At 37.3% G+C, this 20,854-nt stretch overlaps 1 protein-coding gene and 2 pseudogenes across 1 annotated transcript in view; 2 read left to right on the forward strand and 1 right to left on the reverse strand.

Annotated features, from left to right (window-relative positions):
- DDX10 (DEAD-box helicase 10) overlaps positions 1–20,854 on the reverse strand; it is a 261,015-nt gene that overhangs the window by 16,073 nt on the left and 224,088 nt on the right. The window lies entirely within an intron of this gene.
- LOC103662418 lies at positions 6,674–8,623 on the forward strand (annotated as a pseudogene).
- LOC103662417 lies at positions 12,188–13,558 on the forward strand (annotated as a pseudogene).

Below are 20,854 nucleotides of genomic sequence, written 5' to 3' on the forward strand. Positions count from 1 at the left end.
TAGAGTTCTTTCCTGACCCCCAGATCCGCATATTCAACCAGCTCCTGGATATCTCTGCCTCCATCTTTGAAGGCACCTCAAACTCAACATGCACTAACTACTGCTGTTCCTCCTACATTTTCCTTCTGAGTGAACAGTGACACCCTTAATAAACGCCTGGAAGTCATTCTTGAACCACCTTCTCCTTCACAACCTTACTTTAATTGATCAATTCTGTACTAATCTTTCTGCAATCCATCTAAGTTTTCCCAGTACCTCCATAATTACCTTAATTTAAGCTTTGTCATTCCATCCTCTCCTTCACCTGCCTCGACTCTGGGAAGCTTTCCCAGGTCATCTCCCTCAGGGTTAACTGCCCTCTGAGGTGCCCCCTAAGCACTATGCATTCTTCCGTTATAATATTTGAAAGTGAGATCAACTACTTACTTATCCCCCATTAAATTGCAAGTTCCTTGAGGACAAAAACTCTGTCTTATTCTTTGTGGCCACACAGCCCTAGTATCCCAGGGCTCAATAAATGTTTCTTAATGATGAATAAAGCCAGTGGGCTGAGCTTCTGTACTGCTAAATATCTGACTGGCCCACTCTATAACATATACGGTCAAACAGAACAACCCCTAATTAAAACACACTCTTACCTTCTTTGTAAGCCAGTATGTAAGTGGACGTTTAAACCTGTACTTTTCTTTTTTCAAAAGAGTGCATCATTAATTCCAAAGAAATGCGACAGATCAAAGCCACAGTGAAAATTAAAACATTAAAGTAGAAGAAAAATAACACTAGCAAGAAGCACCCAATAACCTCAAACTCAGAATAAGAAACGAGGCAATACTTCAACATTACAGAAAGAGCATAACCTGGCGTCTCAATTCAACAAACAAGTAATCTTTATTTTCTTTGCAACAATACATGTAACTTCTCTGGAATATATATATAAGTAAAGAGTATCTCCTTTGTCCCCCACCACCACGTTTCATGTTGAAGTGGTTACTTTTTAAAACCAGTTACTCAACAGTGACTCAACTACTGTTATTAAATATGGCTCTACAAAAATTTTGGTATAGAGCAAATAAAGGGGTGTTGGGGTCAGACCTGACTGGAATGCTAGCAAATGCCTAAAACTTGGGAAAATGGCTAACTTCACGGAGTGTCAACTCTCTAATTTCTAAAATGTGATTACTATCTACCTCATGGAAAGCAGTGATAAACAACTGATACATGCACAGCAAATACACTGTAAGAGTTAATGTACCTTCTCCAACTCCCCATGGTGGGAAGTATTTCATCTTTTCTTTTAATGGTTCTTGGGTTATATTGGGCTTTATCATGTAAGGTGAAAGCCTTTTAATTTAAAATGCCTTGAGTTCCAAACAGTTTTAAGTCTACTCTTAAGGTACAGAACAGTTTTTCATTGGAAAAAAAAGGGGGGGGGTGTCTAAATGGTAGATGAAGTGAAGGCTAATCCCTGAAACCTATGAAACACATAAGGCTACTGAACAACAGTGACCACCACAACCCAGGTTTTGGCTGTTCAACTTATGTCCTAATGATGTGGAACTGGCAACAGAAAGAACTGCTAGGGAGTTGGGACAGTCAGGAAGGGATACTGGGGAGGTCTGGGCCTTGGTGGGGTAAGAATCCAAGGCAGAAGTTCTATAAGGAGACAGACTCTGGGTGCTCTGGTAGGTAAAGATTCTCAGCAACAGTAGTCTTTGCTGCTTTTATTAAAATTAAGTCTATCATTATTTGTCTTCTATAAAACAGAAAACCTTAAGTTTTGAGAGGCTGGGAATACAGTTCCTCAAAGGGCAGCCCCATCCATAACGAAGGGTTCTGTTAAGTTAGAATTTTATGTTTGATGAAATAGGATTTCACTCTGTATGTATTACCAAAAAAAATCCCACAAACTATCTGATTGTCAGGCTCTACTGTGTTCTACAAGTTAAAAAAACAAAACAAAACAGCTTTCTTTAAACTATAAAATTTCTTACAGAATGGCTAAAATCTAAAAGCACCAACACCACCAAATGCTGGTGAGGGTGTCGAGCAAAAGAAACATTCACTCATTGCTGGTGGGCATGCAAAATGGTATGTATACTTTGGAAGATGATCAGTCAGTTTCTTAGAAAATTGAACACATTCTTACCATGTGATCTAACAACTGTACTCACTGGTATTTACCCAAAGAAGTTGAAAACTATGTTCATAAAAAAGAAAAAAAAAACAGCACACAAATGTTTATAGCATCTTTATTCGTAATTGCCAAAACTTGCAACAACCAAGATGTCTTTCAACAGATGAATGGATAACTAAACTGAAGCACATCCATACAATGGACTATTTTCATCATGCCATGGAAAGACATGGAGGAACTTTGAATGAGTGTCGCTAAGTACAAAAAGACACCTGCAAAGGCCACAATACTGTATCATTCCACCCATACCACATTTAGAAGTAAAACTATGGATATAGGAAAAATAGCAATGGTTGCCAGGGTTTGAGTGGCAGGAAGAAGAAAGAATGGGGAGGAAAAGGAAGAAGCAATAAATAGGTAGAACACAGGGGATTTTCAGGGCACTGGGACTATTCTGTATGATACCATAAAGGCAGATACACATCATTATGTATTTGTCAAAACCCACAGAATGTCCAAGATAAAGAAGGAATCTTAAAAGTAAACTATAAACTTTGGGTGATAATGATTTGTCAATACAGGTTCCCTGATGGTAACAAACAGTAATAAAATGTCATTAATAGAAAAGGCTGTGGGGCCCATACAGAAACTACTTTTCCTTAAATTTTTACTGTAAAAACTAAAATTGTTAAAAAAATAAAGTTATCCATAAAAATATTTGCTTAGTTCAAAAGAGTTGATTTACCACCCGCATAATTTAAGTTAGAGTTTTCTCCTTTTACCCCAAAGAAAAACATGCTGCCTTAACTCATAACCCGAAGTAACTTCCCAGTCTTCAGTAGGAATACTCAGATCGTCTTGTATTCTCTCTCCTGTTCTCATAAACCTCAGGCTGCCACACACCCTTCCGACTGGTGAAGAAAACTGAGGGTCACAGAGATTAAATAACTTGTCCATGGTCCAAAACTTATAAAAAGGAAGGAAGATTCAAATTCAGGTCTGTTTGACTCCAAAAGCCAGTTTTCCCACAAGGCTAAGTAGCTTGCCTTTGTTGTAATACAGACTTAGTTTCACAAAATTCCTACCTTTCCCCATGTTGCAAAGTTTATGATAATATGGACAAAGATCAATATTCCCAAATTACATGCCATGGTGTATGTGGACAAGGCATTCAGCCTCTTAATCCACAGAACTTCATGTAATTCTTATTTAACACCTGCCAGAGCAACTATTTCTGAGATACAGACGCCTCTGAGACCATCCTACCAGGAGCAGACACTGTTTATATTCCTATGTATTGAAACAGAAAGGCAAGGGGACCTGAGTGATTCAGTCAGTTGGGCTTCTGACTCGATTTCAGCTCAGGTAGTGACCTCATGGGTCATGAGATCAAGAGCCCTGTTGGGATCCACTCTCGGCAGGGAGTCTGCTTAAGATTCTCTCTCCCCCTCTCCCAGGCCTTCCCCCCCTTCCTCCCTCTCTCTCTCAAATCAATCAATCAATCAATCTTTGAAAAAAACAGAAAGGCAAAAGGAGAGAGGCTAATTCGCTGATATATTTTTCCATGTAGAGGAAACTACTAGGTCTTACACCACTTGATTCATTAAAAATTCTGTCCATCCCTTAGGAAGCTTTAGCCAGACTTAACACAAGTGGGGAGGGATGGGACAAATGAAACATTACAAGAAAAAGAACATAATCATTAGTACCTGCCATGAATAGGAAGACTGCTCGTTGTTAAACAGCATACTTTAAATAAATGATGTGTGAATTAACTCCAGTAAAAAGAGATCAGAACGTCCTCTGTAACCTAGAAACCATACTCCCTGGGCTGCAAGGATGCTGCAGTCAGAACCACTACTCCGAGACTCAAGAATGTTCCAAGCACTGTCTGTTATGATTGTGGCCAAGACACCACAGAAGAAAAAGATCTGCTGGGGGATCCTGTCAACTTCTTCCCTGGTGTATGCAGGCTTGGCAGAAATACAACGTAGTGGAGTGAAGACCAAACTTCCAAGGACACTGGGGCAAGCAGTTCCAATTATTAAGTGGTAAAATGGCAGCCAAAGTCACTGGGGACTCTGTAAGCCTGACATTAGAAAAGAGACTGCAGCCGGAAAGCCTCATGATGGCTTGCTCATGCTTGAGCTCTTAACCTCTGTAGCAGCCGCATTTATTCATGTGCAATTAGGGGTGTGCGCATCTGTGTGTGCTCCGTCATAAAACAGAGGATCGACATCAATGCACAAGCCTTTTTAGAAACCTAACAAAGGCCAGGACAGGGTGAAGACTGAAGAAAGCACACTCCCTTTGCTATAGTGTCTGCACAGCTTTTCAAATTTTTGCTTTTTTCTCTCTTTTTTGGAATGCAAAGAAAAGAAATCAGGTGAAACTGCTGAATAATATAGCTATGAGGAAGCTGAGGACTGAGATGGGACACAGTGAGGATCACTTACACAGAACCCCTTGAGTTTCTTTTTACAACGTGCTGCAGAATCATGTGTGGAAAGCTACCAAGAGTCAGTACCTGAGCGTCCAAGTTTGTGCCCCTTTTGTATAAAGCTCTCCTTCTGCGTTCATATCAAGAAATTTAGCCTGGACTTTTTCCTAACGAATTTTAAGCTAATAATAAATAAGCTTGGGACCATTAAAAAAAATTCTCAGAAATCTTTGTATCTATCCTTAAGGATAGGCACTCTGGTATTCAAATATGTTGTGCCACAGACTTCCCTCTTCTCATAAATTTTAATTTACAAGGCCGTGGCAACAGTCCTAATGAAGATTAATTACTGCAGTACATTCCATAAAATCTGTCCAGCTTCCTTCTGATGGTGAACGCTCCTGCATATAGAAATGGAACTGAAAAGTATCGTGTCCTTAATGCTTCTTTCCTAGCTGCTCAGGACTAAAAACAGATTAAAAAAAAAAAAGGTACTCAAAGAAAAGACTGATTGGCTCCTCACTCATTACAAAAACCTAAGTAAAAGAGCAGAAGATGCCCTCTTAGGTCAAAGTTCTAATATGAGAAAAGGCGGGGGTTGGTCAGAGGAAACAGAAGGCAGAGGACTGCAATCACACCAACAGTCCATGCACACGGTTCCTTCTGAAAAACGCACATGTGTCATTTAGGATTGCCAAAAAGTTCTGGCCCCATCTCTATTTTTCTGGCTCATAAATCCACTTGAGAATTCAATGACAATAAATGGTCCCCCTTTCCAGATAAATGCATGGGAGTGTCTACATGGTATGCACACCTACACCATCATTTTTGCATACAATTTCAAGATGTTCAAGATTTCTCTAAAGCTCACTATAGAGCCCAGATTAAGAATCCCTGCTCTGCAGTAATTTAGAAGGCATACATAATTATTTCTCTTCTCTCCGATTAAAAAAAAAATTAAACACCCATACAGGCTGGGTTTATAGTATGTATTTTTCTCACTGCTAATGTGTATTTAGAACATTTTGTGCTTCCCAGAAGCACATCAGCTTTTCTCCTCAAACTACTTTTTACTCATTTGTTTTCAGTATTCAAGATCATCCCCTCCCAAACATTTCCCCAGTGTTCCAGATATCTGGAAAAGTTAAGTTTTACAGTTTAGTCTTACTCCTCATTAGCCTTTCAAATTACTTCAAGAGAGAGAAAATCTAATCTTCAGCAAAGCTGTCCATTAAAGAATTACTTACAGGAGGGAGGGGTTCAATATGGTGGCATGGCAAGATCCCAATCTCACTTCTTCCCATGGTCACAACAAATTTACAATTACATATGAAATAATCTCCTCTGAGAAAAGACCTGATAACCAGATGAACAGAGCCCCCACAACAAAGGATAAAAGAGTAGTGCTGAAACAAGTAGAAGAAACACAGTATTGCCAAAACAATGCAAAACAAAACAGTAACGAAGCCCAGGAGTGGTGATGGATAATTAGGAGGAATCTCGCAGATACAGAACTTTTTCCAAAGAAGTCAGGGGTCTGTGCTCCACATTAGGCAGCCAACCCCTAGATGCTGCACAGGAGAGATGAGCCCCCGAAATGCCTATGAAAACCAATGGGGATTACATGTAGGAAAACTGTACGGAACAGAGAACATGCTCATAAAGGACTTGACAAGAGACTCCCTCACTCTGGGACCAGGTGCAAAGATACCAGTTTGAATACTGCCTAGACCATATGTGAAGAAGACCAACTTATTAATCTTGAAGAGTCTGCCAGAGAGGCAGGAACTTGGTTAGGACTCTCCAGGGACACAGACAGTGGTACGGGTCATTTCTGAAGTTTTAATTCTATCTTGCTGATGCCAGTGCTGGAAGGCACCATTTTGGAACTCTTCCTCGAGCCTGTTGGCACTGGAGGGTGCCCACTGTTGAGTGCCCTGCCCACCTCCATACCACAGCCAGGCCAGTGCCACAGCAGCCACAATACAGCTAGGCTGTGCAACATCCCCACACACTCCTGTGCCACAGCTATGGCCCCACCACAGCAGGCAGGCACACGGAACTCATATAGGGGAATGCCCCCTGAGTTCCTGCTGCAAGTGGCCGGGGGGGATATTATCTCTGAGCTCCATGAGACATCTCCTATACCAGAGCACTCTTTCCAGGATGGGAGAGGTAGCTAATTTACTTAATACTTAGAAACAAACACAGAGAGGCAAAAATGAGGAGATAGAGGAATATGCTTCATATCAGAGAACAAGAAAAAGCCTCAATAAAAGACTTTAATAAAACAGAGATAATTGATCCATCTGATAAAGAGTTCAAAGTAATGTTCATCACTGAACTTGGGAAAAGAATGGATGAACAGAGTGAGAACTTCAAAGGAGACAAAAAAAATAAGCAAATATCAAGCAGAAGTCACAGAGCTGAAATATAATACCTGACGTGAACTGAAATATTCACTAGAGGTGTTCAACAGCACACTGGATAAAGGAGAACAGATCAGCAAGTTGAAATATCAATCAAATTCACCTAGGCAGTGCAGCAAAAAGAATTTTTTTTTTTTAAGAGAAGATATCTTAAGGGACCTTTGGGACAACATGAGGTGGAATAACATTTGCATTATAAGGAACCCAGAAGGAGAAAAAAGAGAAAGGGCCAGAAAACTTATTTGAAAACAGAATGGCTGAAAACCTCCCTAATTTGAGGAAGGCAACAAAATTTCAGATCAAGGAAGCCCAGAGAGTTCCAAAAGAGATGAACCCAAAGAGATCCATACCAAGATAGATTATAATTAAAATGATAAAGATAGACTCTTTCTCTTCAGCGAAGTGGCCAAGTGGCTCAGGGGTGGTGGCCTTGTGGACACACAGATGCAGATCTTTATGAAGACTGTGACAGGTAAGACCACCACCCTCGAAGATGAGCCCAGTGACACCACTGAGAAGGTCAAGGCCAAAACCAAAGACGAGGAGGGCATCCTGCCTAACCAGCAGCATCTGACTCTGGGGAGCAAACAGCTACAGGATAACACACTCTCTCTGACTACACTATCCACAAAGAATCCACCTTGTACTTGGTGCTTCACTTGCAGGGTGATATCACTGAGCCTCTGCTCTGCCAGCTAGCCCAAAACACAACTGTGACAAAATGATCTGCTTCCAGGGTTATGCTCGCCTATACCCGTGCTGTCAACTGTCACAAGCAGTGTGGCCACACCAACAACCTGTGCCCTAAGAAGAAGGTAAAATAAGGCCCCTTCACTGGCTCTTCCTTTGCCCACATGGTAGCCTCCTGCCCAAGCCCCAAGGCCCTAGGGCTTCAATAAAGTTTCCCTTTCAATGACTGAGCTTTGGGGGGCCGTTAGTTAAAGATATAATCTCCAAAGCAGCAAAAGAAAACAACTTGTTAAGTACAAGGGAAATCCTATATGGCTTTCAGCAAATTTTTCAGCAGAAACTTTACTGAAGTAAGAAAATGGCATGACATACTCAAAGTGCTGAAAGGAAACATTTTCCAACCAAGAAATTCTCTACTCAGCACAGTTATCATTCAAAACTGAAAGGGAGATTAAGAGCTTTCCAGATAAACAAACAAAAACAAAAAAAGTTCATCACCACTAAACTGGACCTACAAGAAATGTTAAAGGGACTTCTTTAAGCTGAAAAGAAATGACACTAATTAATAACAAGAAAATATATGAAAGTAAAAATCTCACTGGAAAAGGTAAATATATACAAAAAACAGTGGATCAATCATTTATAAAGCAAGGAGAAAGGATAAAAGACAGTAGTGGTAAAAGTACCAAGAACTACAATAATTAGTTAAAGGATGCATAAAATGAAAAGACAAAAAATGTGACACAAAATACAAAATGTGTGGGGAGGTGGTTAAAAATATAAGTTTTCCTAGTGTGTTCAAATTTAAGTTCCTATCAACTGAAAACCAACCATTATATACAAAGGATGTTATATGTGAACTTCATGGTAACCACAGAAAAAAACTTATAAATACACACCAAAAAAATGAGAAAAAAAATCTAAACATAATACTACAGAAAGCCATCAAACCACAAGGAAAGAGAGAAAAAAGAAAGGAATAGAGGAACTACAAAAAAGCCAGAAAACAAAGAGAAAGGAATCCATGCCTAATACTAAAAAAATTCATCATCAATCACAAGGGAGGAAGGCAAGAGAGGAAGGAACAAAGAAGAACTACAAAAACAACCTGAAAACAATAAACAAAATGGTGATACATATATACCTATCGATAATTAATTCCTTTAAATGTAAAAAGACTACATTTTCCAATCAAATGATAGAGTGGTTGAATGGATTAAAAAAAAAAAAGATGACCCATCTATATGCTGTCTAAAAAAGACTAACTACAGAAGTAAGGACACACACAGACTGAAAGTGAAGGGATGGAGAAAGACACTCCAGGCAAATGGAAACGAAAGCTGGTGTAGCAAAACTCTTATCTAACAAAATAGACTTTAAAACAAATATAAGACAACGAGCACCACATAATGATAAAGGGGTCAATCTAGCAAAAATATGTAATATTCATAAATATATATGTATCCAACATATGAGCACAAAAATATATAAAACAAATATTGACAGCCCTAAAGGGAGAAACTGACAGCAATATAATAATAATATGGGATTGTAACACCCCATTATATCAATGGATAGATCATCCAGAGAGGAAATCAATACAGAAACATCAGCCTTAAACCAGATGCGCTTAATAAATATATATGTAACATTCCATCCAAAAGCAGCAGAATGCACATTCTTCTCAAGTACAAATGGAACATTCTTCAGGAGAGCTCACATGTTAGACCACAAAACAAGTCTCAATAAATTAAAAAATTTAAATCATCAAGCATCTTTTCCAATCACAATGGCATAAAGAAGAAAACTAGCAAAACCAGAAAAACATAGCCGTTAAACAACATGCTACTAAACAACCAATAAGTCATTGAAAAAAATCAAAGGAGAAATAAAAAATTACCTAAAGACAAATGTAAACAGAAATATGATATACCAAAATCTATGGGATGCAGCAAAAGTGGTTCTGACAGGGAAGTTCATAGCTATATAGGCCTCAAGACCTCAATAAACAAGAAAAATTGCAAAAACAACCTAACTTCACACCTAAAGCAACTAAAAAAACTAAAAAAAAAAGAACAACAAATAAAGCTTAAAGTTAGGAGAAGAAAGGAAATAATAAAGATCACACCAGAAATAAATGAAATAGAGACTAAAACAATAATAGAAAAGATCAATGAAACTAAGAACTGATTCTTTGGAAAGATCAACAAAATTGATGAACCTTTAGCCAGTCTCATCAAGAAAAAAGGAGAGAGGACTCAAAAAATAAAATCAGTAATAAAAGATAACAACTGACACCACAGAAATACAAAGGACCATAAGAAACTACTACAAACAATTACATGCCAACAAATTAGACAATCTAGAAGTAATGCATAAATTCCTAGAAACACACAATCTTCAAGGAATGAATTATAAAGACACAGAAAATCTGAATTGACCAATTTCTATTAAGGAAAGTGAATCCTTAATCAAAAACTTCCCAGAAACAAAAACCTCATGGTTTCACTGGTGAATTCTACCAAACATTTAAAGAAGATTTAATGCCCACCCTTCTCAAATCTTCCAAAAAACTGAAGAGGAGAGAATGCTTCCAAACTCATTTTATAAGGCCAGCATTACCCTGATGCCAAAATCAAAGACACTACAAAAAAAGAAAATTACAGGCCAATATCCTTGATGAACATAGATGCAAAAATCCCCAACAAAATATTAGCAAACCAAATTCAGCAATACATTAAAAGGATCACACACCACGATCAAGTGAGATTTATTCCAGGGATGGAAGATTGATTCAACATCCACAACTCTACCAACATGATCCAGCACATGAAGAATAAAAATCATAAGACCATGTGATCATCTCAACAGATGCATAAAAAGCATTTGACAAAATTCAGCATCCAACTAGGATAGAAACTCTCAACAAAGTGGGTATAGAGGGAACATACCTCGACATGATAAAGGGCATACTGACAAACCCACAGTTAACATCATTCTCGATGGTGAAAAACTGGAAGCTTTTCTTCTAAGATTAGGAACAAGACAACAATGCCCACTCTCACCACTTTTATTTAGAAGTCCTACGCACAGCAATTAGGCAAAAAAATAAATAAAAGTCAGAAGTAGAAAGAATCAAAATAATTGCAGATTACCACAGAAAACCCTAAAGTCTTCATCAAGAAACTGTCAGAACTAATAAATACATTCAGTAAATGTAAGACTCAAAGTTAATATACAGGAATCTGCAGTGTTTCTATACACTAATGATGAACTGTTAGAGAAATTAAGAAAGCAATTTCATCTACAAATGCATCAGAAAGAATGAAATACTTAGGAAAAATTTTTAACCAAGGAGGTGAAAGACCTATATACTAAAAGCTGTAAGACATTGATGAAAGAATTTGAAGAAGACTCAAATAAATGGAAAGATAGTCCATGTTCATGGATGGAAGAATTAGTATTGTTAAAATGTCCATATAAACCAAAGGAATCTATAAATTCAATACAATCCCTATCAAAATTCCGATGGCATTTTTCACAGAACTAGGACAAATAATCCTAAAATTTGTATGGAACCAAAAAAGATCCCTAGTAGCCAAAGCAATCTTGAGAAAGAAGAACAAAGCTGGAGGTAACACGTTTCCTAATTTCAACTATACTAAAAAATATAGTAATCAAAATAGCATTGTACGGGCACAAAAACAGACACACGGGTAATGGAACAGAACTAAGTGCCCATAAATAAACCTACATATTTAGAGACAATTTGGGACAAGGAGCCAAGAACATATAATGGCGAAGGACAGTCTCTCCAATAAACAGTGCTGAGGAAACTAGTCAGACACAAGCAAAAGAATAAAACTAGACTGCTATCTTATACCATAGACAAAAATTGACTCAAAATGGATTAAAGATGTGAACAGAAGACTTGAAACCATAAAATTCCTAGAGAAAAACTTACGCAGTAAGTTCCTTGACATCATTCTCAATGATGTTTGTAAATCTGACTCCAAAGGCAATGGAAACAAAAGCAAAAATAAACAAATGGGACTACATCAAACTAAAAAGCTTCTGTACAGCAAGGAAAATCACCATCAAAACGAAAAGGCAACCTACTAAAATGGCAGAAGATATTTGCAAATCATAACCAATAAGGGGTTAATATCCAAACTAGATAAAGAACATATGTAACTCAAGAATTAAAAAAAAAACTAAAAAATAAGCAGAAGATCTGAATAGATCTTTTTTGCCAAAGAAGACATACAGATGGCCAACAGACACATGAAATGATGTTCAACATCACTAATTGTGCAATTAAAAGCTATAATGAGATATCACCTCACACCTGTTAGGATGGCTATTATCAAAAGGGCAAGAAACAGCAAGTGCTGGTGAGGATGTGGAGAAAAGGGAACCCTCGTGTACTGTTGGTGGGAATGTAATTTGGTGCAGCCACTATGGAAAACAGTACATAGATTCCTTATTTGAAAACAGAATGGCTGAAAACCTCCCTAATTTGAGGAAGGCAACAAAATTTCAGATCAAGGAAGCCCAGAGAGTTCCAAAAGAGATGAACCCAAAGAGATCCATACCAAGATAGATTATAATTAAAATGATAAAGATAGACTCTTTCTCTTCAGCGAAGTGGCCAAGTGGCTCAGGGGTGGTGGCCTTGTGGACACACAGATGCAGATCTTTATGAAGACTGTGACAGGTAAGACCACCACCCTCGAAGATGAGCCCAGTGACACCACTGAGAAGGTCAAGGCCAAAACCAAAGACGAGGAGGGCATCCTGCCTAACCAGCAGCATCTGACTCTGGGGAGCAAACAGCTACAGGATAACACACTCTCTCTGACTACACTATCCACAAAGAATCCACCTTGTACTTGGTGCTTCACTTGCAGGGTGATATCACTGAGCCTCTGCTCTGCCAGCTAGCCCAAAACACAACTGTGACAAAATGATCTGCTTCCAGGGTTATGCTCGCCTATACCCGTGCTGTCAACTGTCACAAGCAGTGTGGCCACACCAACAACCTGTGCCCTAAGAAGAAGGTAAAATAAGGCCCCTTCACTGGCTCTTCCTTTGCCCACATGGTAGCCTCCTGCCCAAGCCCCAAGGCCCTAGGGCTTCAATAAAGTTTCCCTTTCAATGACTGAGCTTTGGGGGGCCGTTAGTTAAAGATATAATCTCCAAAGCAGCAAAAGAAAACAACTTGTTAAGTACAAGGGAAATCCTATATGGCTTTCAGCAAATTTTTCAGCAGAAACTTTACTGAAGTAAGAAAATGGCATGACATACTCAAAGTGCTGAAAGGAAACATTTTCCAACCAAGAAATTCTCTACTCAGCACAGTTATCATTCAAAACTGAAAGGGAGATTAAGAGCTTTCCAGATAAACAAACAAAAACAAAAAAAGTTCATCACCACTAAACTGGACCTACAAGAAATGTTAAAGGGACTTCTTTAAGCTGAAAAGAAATGACACTAATTAATAACAAGAAAATATATGAAAGTAAAAATCTCACTGGAAAAGGTAAATATATACAAAAAACAGTGGATCAATCATTTATAAAGCAAGGAGAAAGGATAAAAGACAGTAGTGGTAAAAGTACCAAGAACTACAATAATTAGTTAAAGGATGCATAAAATGAAAAGACAAAAAATGTGACACAAAATACAAAATGTGTGGGGAGGTGGTTAAAAATATAAGTTTTCCTAGTGTGTTCAAATTTAAGTTCCTATCAACTGAAAACCAACCATTATATACAAAGGATGTTATATGTGAACTTCATGGTAACCACAGAAAAAAACTTATAAATACACACCAAAAAAATGAGAAAAAAAATCTAAACATAATACTACAGAAAGCCATCAAACCACAAGGAAAGAGAGAAAAAAGAAAGGAATAGAGGAACTACAAAAAAGCCAGAAAACAAAGAGAAAGGAATCCATGCCTAATACTAAAAAAATTCATCATCAATCACAAGGGAGGAAGGCAAGAGAGGAAGGAACAAAGAAGAACTACAAAAACAACCTGAAAACAATAAACAAAATGGTGATACATATATACCTATCGATAATTAATTCCTTTAAATGTAAAAAGACTACATTTTCCAATCAAATGATAGAGTGGTTGAATGGATTAAAAAAAAAAAAGATGACCCATCTATATGCTGTCTAAAAAAGACTAACTACAGAAGTAAGGACACACACAGACTGAAAGTGAAGGGATGGAGAAAGACACTCCAGGCAAATGGAAACGAAAGCTGGTGTAGCAAAACTCTTATCTAACAAAATAGACTTTAAAACAAATATAAGACAACGAGCACCACATAATGATAAAGGGGTCAATCTAGCAAAAATATGTAATATTCATAAATATATATGTATCCAACATATGAGCACAAAAATATATAAAACAAATATTGACAGCCCTAAAGGGAGAAACTGACAGCAATATAATAATAATATGGGATTGTAACACCCCATTATATCAATGGATAGATCATCCAGAGAGGAAATCAATACAGAAACATCAGCCTTAAACCAGATGCGCTTAATAAATATATATGTAACATTCCATCCAAAAGCAGCAGAATGCACATTCTTCTCAAGTACAAATGGAACATTCTTCAGGAGAGCTCACATGTTAGACCACAAAACAAGTCTCAATAAATTAAAAAATTTAAATCATCAAGCATCTTTTCCAATCACAATGGCATAAAGAAGAAAACTAGCAAAACCAGAAAAACATAGCCGTTAAACAACATGCTACTAAACAACCAATAAGTCATTGAAAAAAATCAAAGGAGAAATAAAAAATTACCTAAAGACAAATGTAAACAGAAATATGATATACCAAAATCTATGGGATGCAGCAAAAGTGGTTCTGACAGGGAAGTTCATAGCTATATAGGCCTCAAGACCTCAATAAACAAGAAAAATTGCAAAAACAACCTAACTTCACACCTAAAGCAACTAAAAAAACTAAAAAAAAAAGAACAACAAATAAAGCTTAAAGTTAGGAGAAGAAAGGAAATAATAAAGATCACACCAGAAATAAATGAAATAGAGACTAAAACAATAATAGAAAAGATCAATGAAACTAAGAACTGATTCTTTGGAAAGATCAACAAAATTGATGAACCTTTAGCCAGTCTCATCAAGAAAAAAGGAGAGAGGACTCAAAAAATAAAATCAGTAATAAAAGATAACAACTGACACCACAGAAATACAAAGGACCATAAGAAACTACTACAAACAATTACATGCCAACAAATTAGACAATCTAGAAGTAATGCATAAATTCCTAGAAACACACAATCTTCAAGGAATGAATTATAAAGACACAGAAAATCTGAATTGACCAATTTCTATTAAGGAAAGTGAATCCTTAATCAAAAACTTCCCAGAAACAAAAACCTCATGGTTTCACTGGTGAATTCTACCAAACATTTAAAGAAGATTTAATGCCCACCCTTCTCAAATCTTCCAAAAAACTGAAGAGGAGAGAATGCTTCCAAACTCATTTTATAAGGCCAGCATTACCCTGATGCCAAAATCAAAGACACTACAAAAAAAGAAAATTACAGGCCAATATCCTTGATGAACATAGATGCAAAAATCCCCAACAAAATATTAGCAAACCAAATTCAGCAATACATTAAAAGGATCACACACCACGATCAAGTGAGATTTATTCCAGGGATGGAAGATTGATTCAACATCCACAACTCTACCAACATGATCCAGCACATGAAGAATAAAAATCATAAGACCATGTGATCATCTCAACAGATGCATAAAAAGCATTTGACAAAATTCAGCATCCAACTAGGATAGAAACTCTCAACAAAGTGGGTATAGAGGGAACATACCTCGACATGATAAAGGGCATACTGACAAACCCACAGTTAACATCATTCTCGATGGTGAAAAACTGGAAGCTTTTCTTCTAAGATTAGGAACAAGACAACAATGCCCACTCTCACCACTTTTATTTAGAAGTCCTACGCACAGCAATTAGGCAAAAAAATAAATAAAAGTCAGAAGTAGAAAGAATCAAAATAATTGCAGATTACCACAGAAAACCCTAAAGTCTTCATCAAGAAACTGTCAGAACTAATAAATACATTCAGTAAATGTAAGACTCAAAGTTAATATACAGGAATCTGCAGTGTTTCTATACACTAATGATGAACTGTTAGAGAAATTAAGAAAGCAATTTCATCTACAAATGCATCAGAAAGAATGAAATACTTAGGAAAAATTTTTAACCAAGGAGGTGAAAGACCTATATACTAAAAGCTGTAAGACATTGATGAAAGAATTTGAAGAAGACTCAAATAAATGGAAAGATAGTCCATGTTCATGGATGGAAGAATTAGTATTGTTAAAATGTCCATATAAACCAAAGGAATCTATAAATTCAATACAATCCCTATCAAAATTCCGATGGCATTTTTCACAGAACTAGGACAAATAATCCTAAAATTTGTATGGAACCAAAAAAGATCCCTAGTAGCCAAAGCAATCTTGAGAAAGAAGAACAAAGCTGGAGGTAACACGTTTCCTAATTTCAACTATACTAAAAAATATAGTAATCAAAATAGCATTGTACGGGCACAAAAACAGACACACGGGTAATGGAACAGAACTAAGTGCCCATAAATAAACCTACATATTTAGAGACAATTTGGGACAAGGAGCCAAGAACATATAATGGCGAAGGACAGTCTCTCCAATAAACAGTGCTGAGGAAACTAGTCAGACACAAGCAAAAGAATAAAACTAGACTGCTATCTTATACCATAGACAAAAATTGACTCAAAATGGATTAAAGATGTGAACAGAAGACTTGAAACCATAAAATTCCTAGAGAAAAACTTACGCAGTAAGTTCCTTGACATCATTCTCAATGATGTTTGTAAATCTGACTCCAAAGGCAATGGAAACAAAAGCAAAAATAAACAAATGGGACTACATCAAACTAAAAAGCTTCTGTACAGCAAGGAAAATCACCATCAAAACGAAAAGGCAACCTACTAAAATGGCAGAAGATATTTGCAAATCATAACCAATAAGGGGTTAATATCCAAACTAGATAAAGAACATATGTAACTCAAGAATTAAAAAAAAAACTAAAAAATAAGCAGAAGATCTGAATAGATCTTTTTTGCCAAAGAAGACATACAGATGGCCAACAGACACATGAAATGATGTTCAACATCACTAATTGTGCAATTAAAAGCTATAATGAGATATCACCTCACACCTGTTAGGATGGCTATTATCAAAAGGGCAAGAAACAGCAAGTGCTGGTGAGGATGTGGAGAAAAGGGAACCCTCGTGTACTGCTGGTGGGAATGTAAATTGGTGCAGCCACTATGGAAAACAGTACATAGATTCCTCAAAAATTAAGAATGGATCTACCACATGATCCAGCTTCTCCACTTCTGAATACTTATCCAAAGAAAATGGAAACATCAATTAAAAAGATATATGTAGTCCTATAGGTTCATTGTAGCATTATTTACAATAACTAAGATATAGAGAAAACCTAAATACCCATCAATAGATAAATGGATAAAGATGTGGTATAAATAATGGATTACTACTCAGCCATAAATAAGAACAAAATCTTGGTATTTGTGACAACATGGATAGACCCTGAGGGTATTATGCTAAGTGAAAAAAATCAGACAGAGAAAGACAAGTACTGTATGATTTCACTTATATGTGGAATCTGAAAACAAAACAAAACAAATGGACAAACAGAAGAATATTGAGACAAGCTCATAGAGACAGAACAGACTGATAGTTACCAGAACGGAAGGAAGCTGGGGGGGGGGCGCGGTAAGTGAAATGGGTGAAGGGGGTCATATTGTATGTTGATAGATGGTAATTAGACTTCTGGTGGTAATTATTTTGTATCCCATATAAATGTTGAATAACAAATGTTGTACACCTGAAAGTAATATAATGTTATATATTAATTTTATCTCAATTAAAAAAATACTTATAATGGCAAAAACAAAGTAAACAAAACCAAACAACAAAAACGAAAAAAAAAACCTAAGCAAGGTACAACCTAGAAGTCTAAAAGGGGGGTGGATAATCTGAAAATTATGGTGTATGAATAATGGAATGCTATATAATCATTAGTTATCAATCCATTCTACATGAGGCCATGTGAAATGAAGAAAAGGATCGTCCTAAGAAAGTGTTGTTCTCAACAGTCTTCTCAGTGAAAACAAAGTTGCCATGCACCGGACTCTGAGTAGCAGCCAAGAAAACCCTACTAGTTGGTTCATCACCCTTGCTACATGGTTCTTCTTGGCTTCTTGGCATCCAAGTCATTCATCTTTCTCCCCAGAGACCCGAACACTTCTGAAACATGACAAACTCCTAACTGTCATTGAATCCCAGTTATTCAGTGCGTGGCTAAATGACAGAAAAACAGAAAGCATAGGGCAAAAACTGGGACTGCAAGTAAGATCAAGCTGGGAGCCTCCTAAACCCTAAATTTCCCAAGTATGTCTTCTCCATCCTAACCCTCACCCCAGGAAATAACACCTTCCTTCCTCGACGGGAAGCATCCTTTCCCCTATGAATCCCAAGACAAGTAATACTGCTTTTCCCCACACCCGACCCAACAATCTGCCTTTTCAATTTCTCCATTCATGCTATATACCACACAGAATATTCTTTTTGTTTTGTTGTGTTGTGTTGTGTTTTGAGGACAATGACAAAGTGACGAAAGATAAAATGAACACAATTTAAAGAAAGTCAAGAAAAATTAACTCCTTGTCAACCACATTTCAAATGAAGTTCTGATCAAAGCCCTATGAAATGTGATAATTCACGGAACTTCGTATTTCACAAATAGTAAGAGATGATGGAGATTTTCCCTTGAAAGCTGCTAGACATATTAGCATCAGGGATAAATCTCCTGAAGTTAAAAAGAGGGAAAGGAAAGAAAGGCAGGCACACAATAAAGTCAATATGTCATTAAGCTGAGCTGACTTCTCTCCTCACCTGCTGCCCCCAACTAGATCCACCAGTGAATAGGGATCCAAGTAAATGGCACTGTAGTCAATAGTATTTTTCTTTTCACAATTACCTAGACTTTAAGTGAGGGGGGGAAAAAAGTCCCTTAAAAAATAATCACCCCCTAGATTCAGCACCAATAATTCCACTAAAATTCATATAAAATATATAATGTGCCATAACTGGTCCCAACCAAAAACAGTTAAAAAGAAACGAAAATGCTTTCTGGCCATTTTCTGTCCCCAGAAATTCATCTCTGAGTCATACGTATTTCTGTTACAGGTGGAAAGCCTTCCACACATTACAAAGCTGACTGTTAAGTCTCGGAAGAGAAGTTGGGAAGCAAGATTTTGTGAAGAAATGTCACAGAACAATATGAAGAGACACCACACAGATGAACGTGGGTCACCTCCTTTCCGTAGGAGAGAAATCTTAAAGATAACACAAGTTCACTCAAAAACAGAAAGCTAACATGGAACACAGTTGAAAAATAAAACAAAAACCCCAAACGAATGAAAAAACAGATAAACAAAAATCCTTCATCAATCTTTGGACACAGAGCTGTGTTGCACAAGCCAAAAAGAACAGCTCCTGATATTAGATGTAAAACAGTTGCATAGAAGTTATCATGTCTAGGGGCGCCTGGGTGGCACAGCGGTTAAGCGTCTGCCTTCGGCTCAGGGCGTGATCCCGGCGTTATGGGATCGAGCCCCACATCGGGCTCCTCCGCTGGGAGCCTGCTTCTTCCTCTCCCATTCCCCCTGCTTGTGTTCCCTCTCTCGCTGGCTGTCTCTATCTCTGTCAAATAAAATAAAATAAAATCCTAAAAAAAGAAAAAAAGAAGTTATCATGTCTAAATTATGCCAATAGTCTCGGTACAAATTATAGATGTTATGGGTCTTATGCCACCTAGAATAATCGACCAAACATGCCACCAATGTAAGGATTTTTTACAAAGCAACCGTAGCCAGAGACTGCGGTCTGTGAAAAAAACAGTGACATATTATCAGGCAGTAAAAGTCTAACCACAACCTTCTTCTCTTTCCTTTTTTTGTTTGAAAAAGGTTAGGATTATAAATATTAAAAACTTAATTTGACTGAATAATGAGTATCTTGAACACCCAGCTGCTTCTTTTTCATCGTATTCAATACTTTGCAAATTTTCATCATTAGCAATTCACATGAAGATGGCCATAAACCAAACATGATGAATGCTACTAGATATACAAAAATTAATCTTATATTCCATGCTCAAAACCAAATCTCTCAGCTTGTGAGGCACAGCTGAAAGGAACAATTTTAGTGAAAGAAGAGTTTAATTGGAATATGGTTAAAGATACTCTTGTTTCACTTCAAAGGCCACACTGTTACGAAGGGCAACCTATCTTCTCCCTGCTCTGGCAAGACTTAAAACTTCATTCAGGTTTAGCTTAGATGTCACTCCCTCCAGGAAGCTCTTCCAGAGTCACCAAGCCCAGGTGAGATTCCTCACTTGCTCTCCATGCACATTCCCTCTGTGCCTCGCTTGCCTCTGTCTCCCCCAGGGCACAGATCACAGCATGTATCCATCCTATTGTTTTGTAATTGCATGCTTAGATGTCTGCAACCTCTGCTAAACTAAAAACTGCCATGGCAGGAAAAGTATTTTTCTTTATGTTTCATCCTCTGTACCTGCACTCACTATCACCTGGCACATGATTACTAAAAAATTCTTAGTTGAGAGAATGGACGGAAAAAATATTACAACAAGATGGAGACTAACAAATAAGTGGATATTTTAAACTCTTAAATAAGTAGAACATGATTTAAATAACACAGAAGGTTCTTACTCCAGTTCTTGGCACCACATATAGAAAATAGCCAAATATTTTTATTGTGAAAGCAGTATAAATACATTATAGCCTGTTGGGGAGATCAAGAAATACAGAATCACTTAGTAGCACAAAGACAATTCTAATACTTGAGGTCTTTCTTCCTCTGAAGGTATAAAAGTCTGTATCAAAACTCAAGGCAAGAACATGATTCTGTGCCGTTCCTAGCAGACCAATGAATCCCACGATGTCACTAAGTCCACTGCAGCGAAGGGCTAGATTCCTACCAAAC

The sequence above is a fragment of the Ursus maritimus genome, unplaced genomic scaffold (genome assembly GCF_017311325.1).
Source record: "Ursus maritimus isolate PB19 unplaced genomic scaffold, ASM1731132v1 scaffold_16, whole genome shotgun sequence".
Lineage (NCBI taxonomy): Eukaryota > Metazoa > Chordata > Mammalia > Carnivora > Ursidae > Ursus > Ursus maritimus.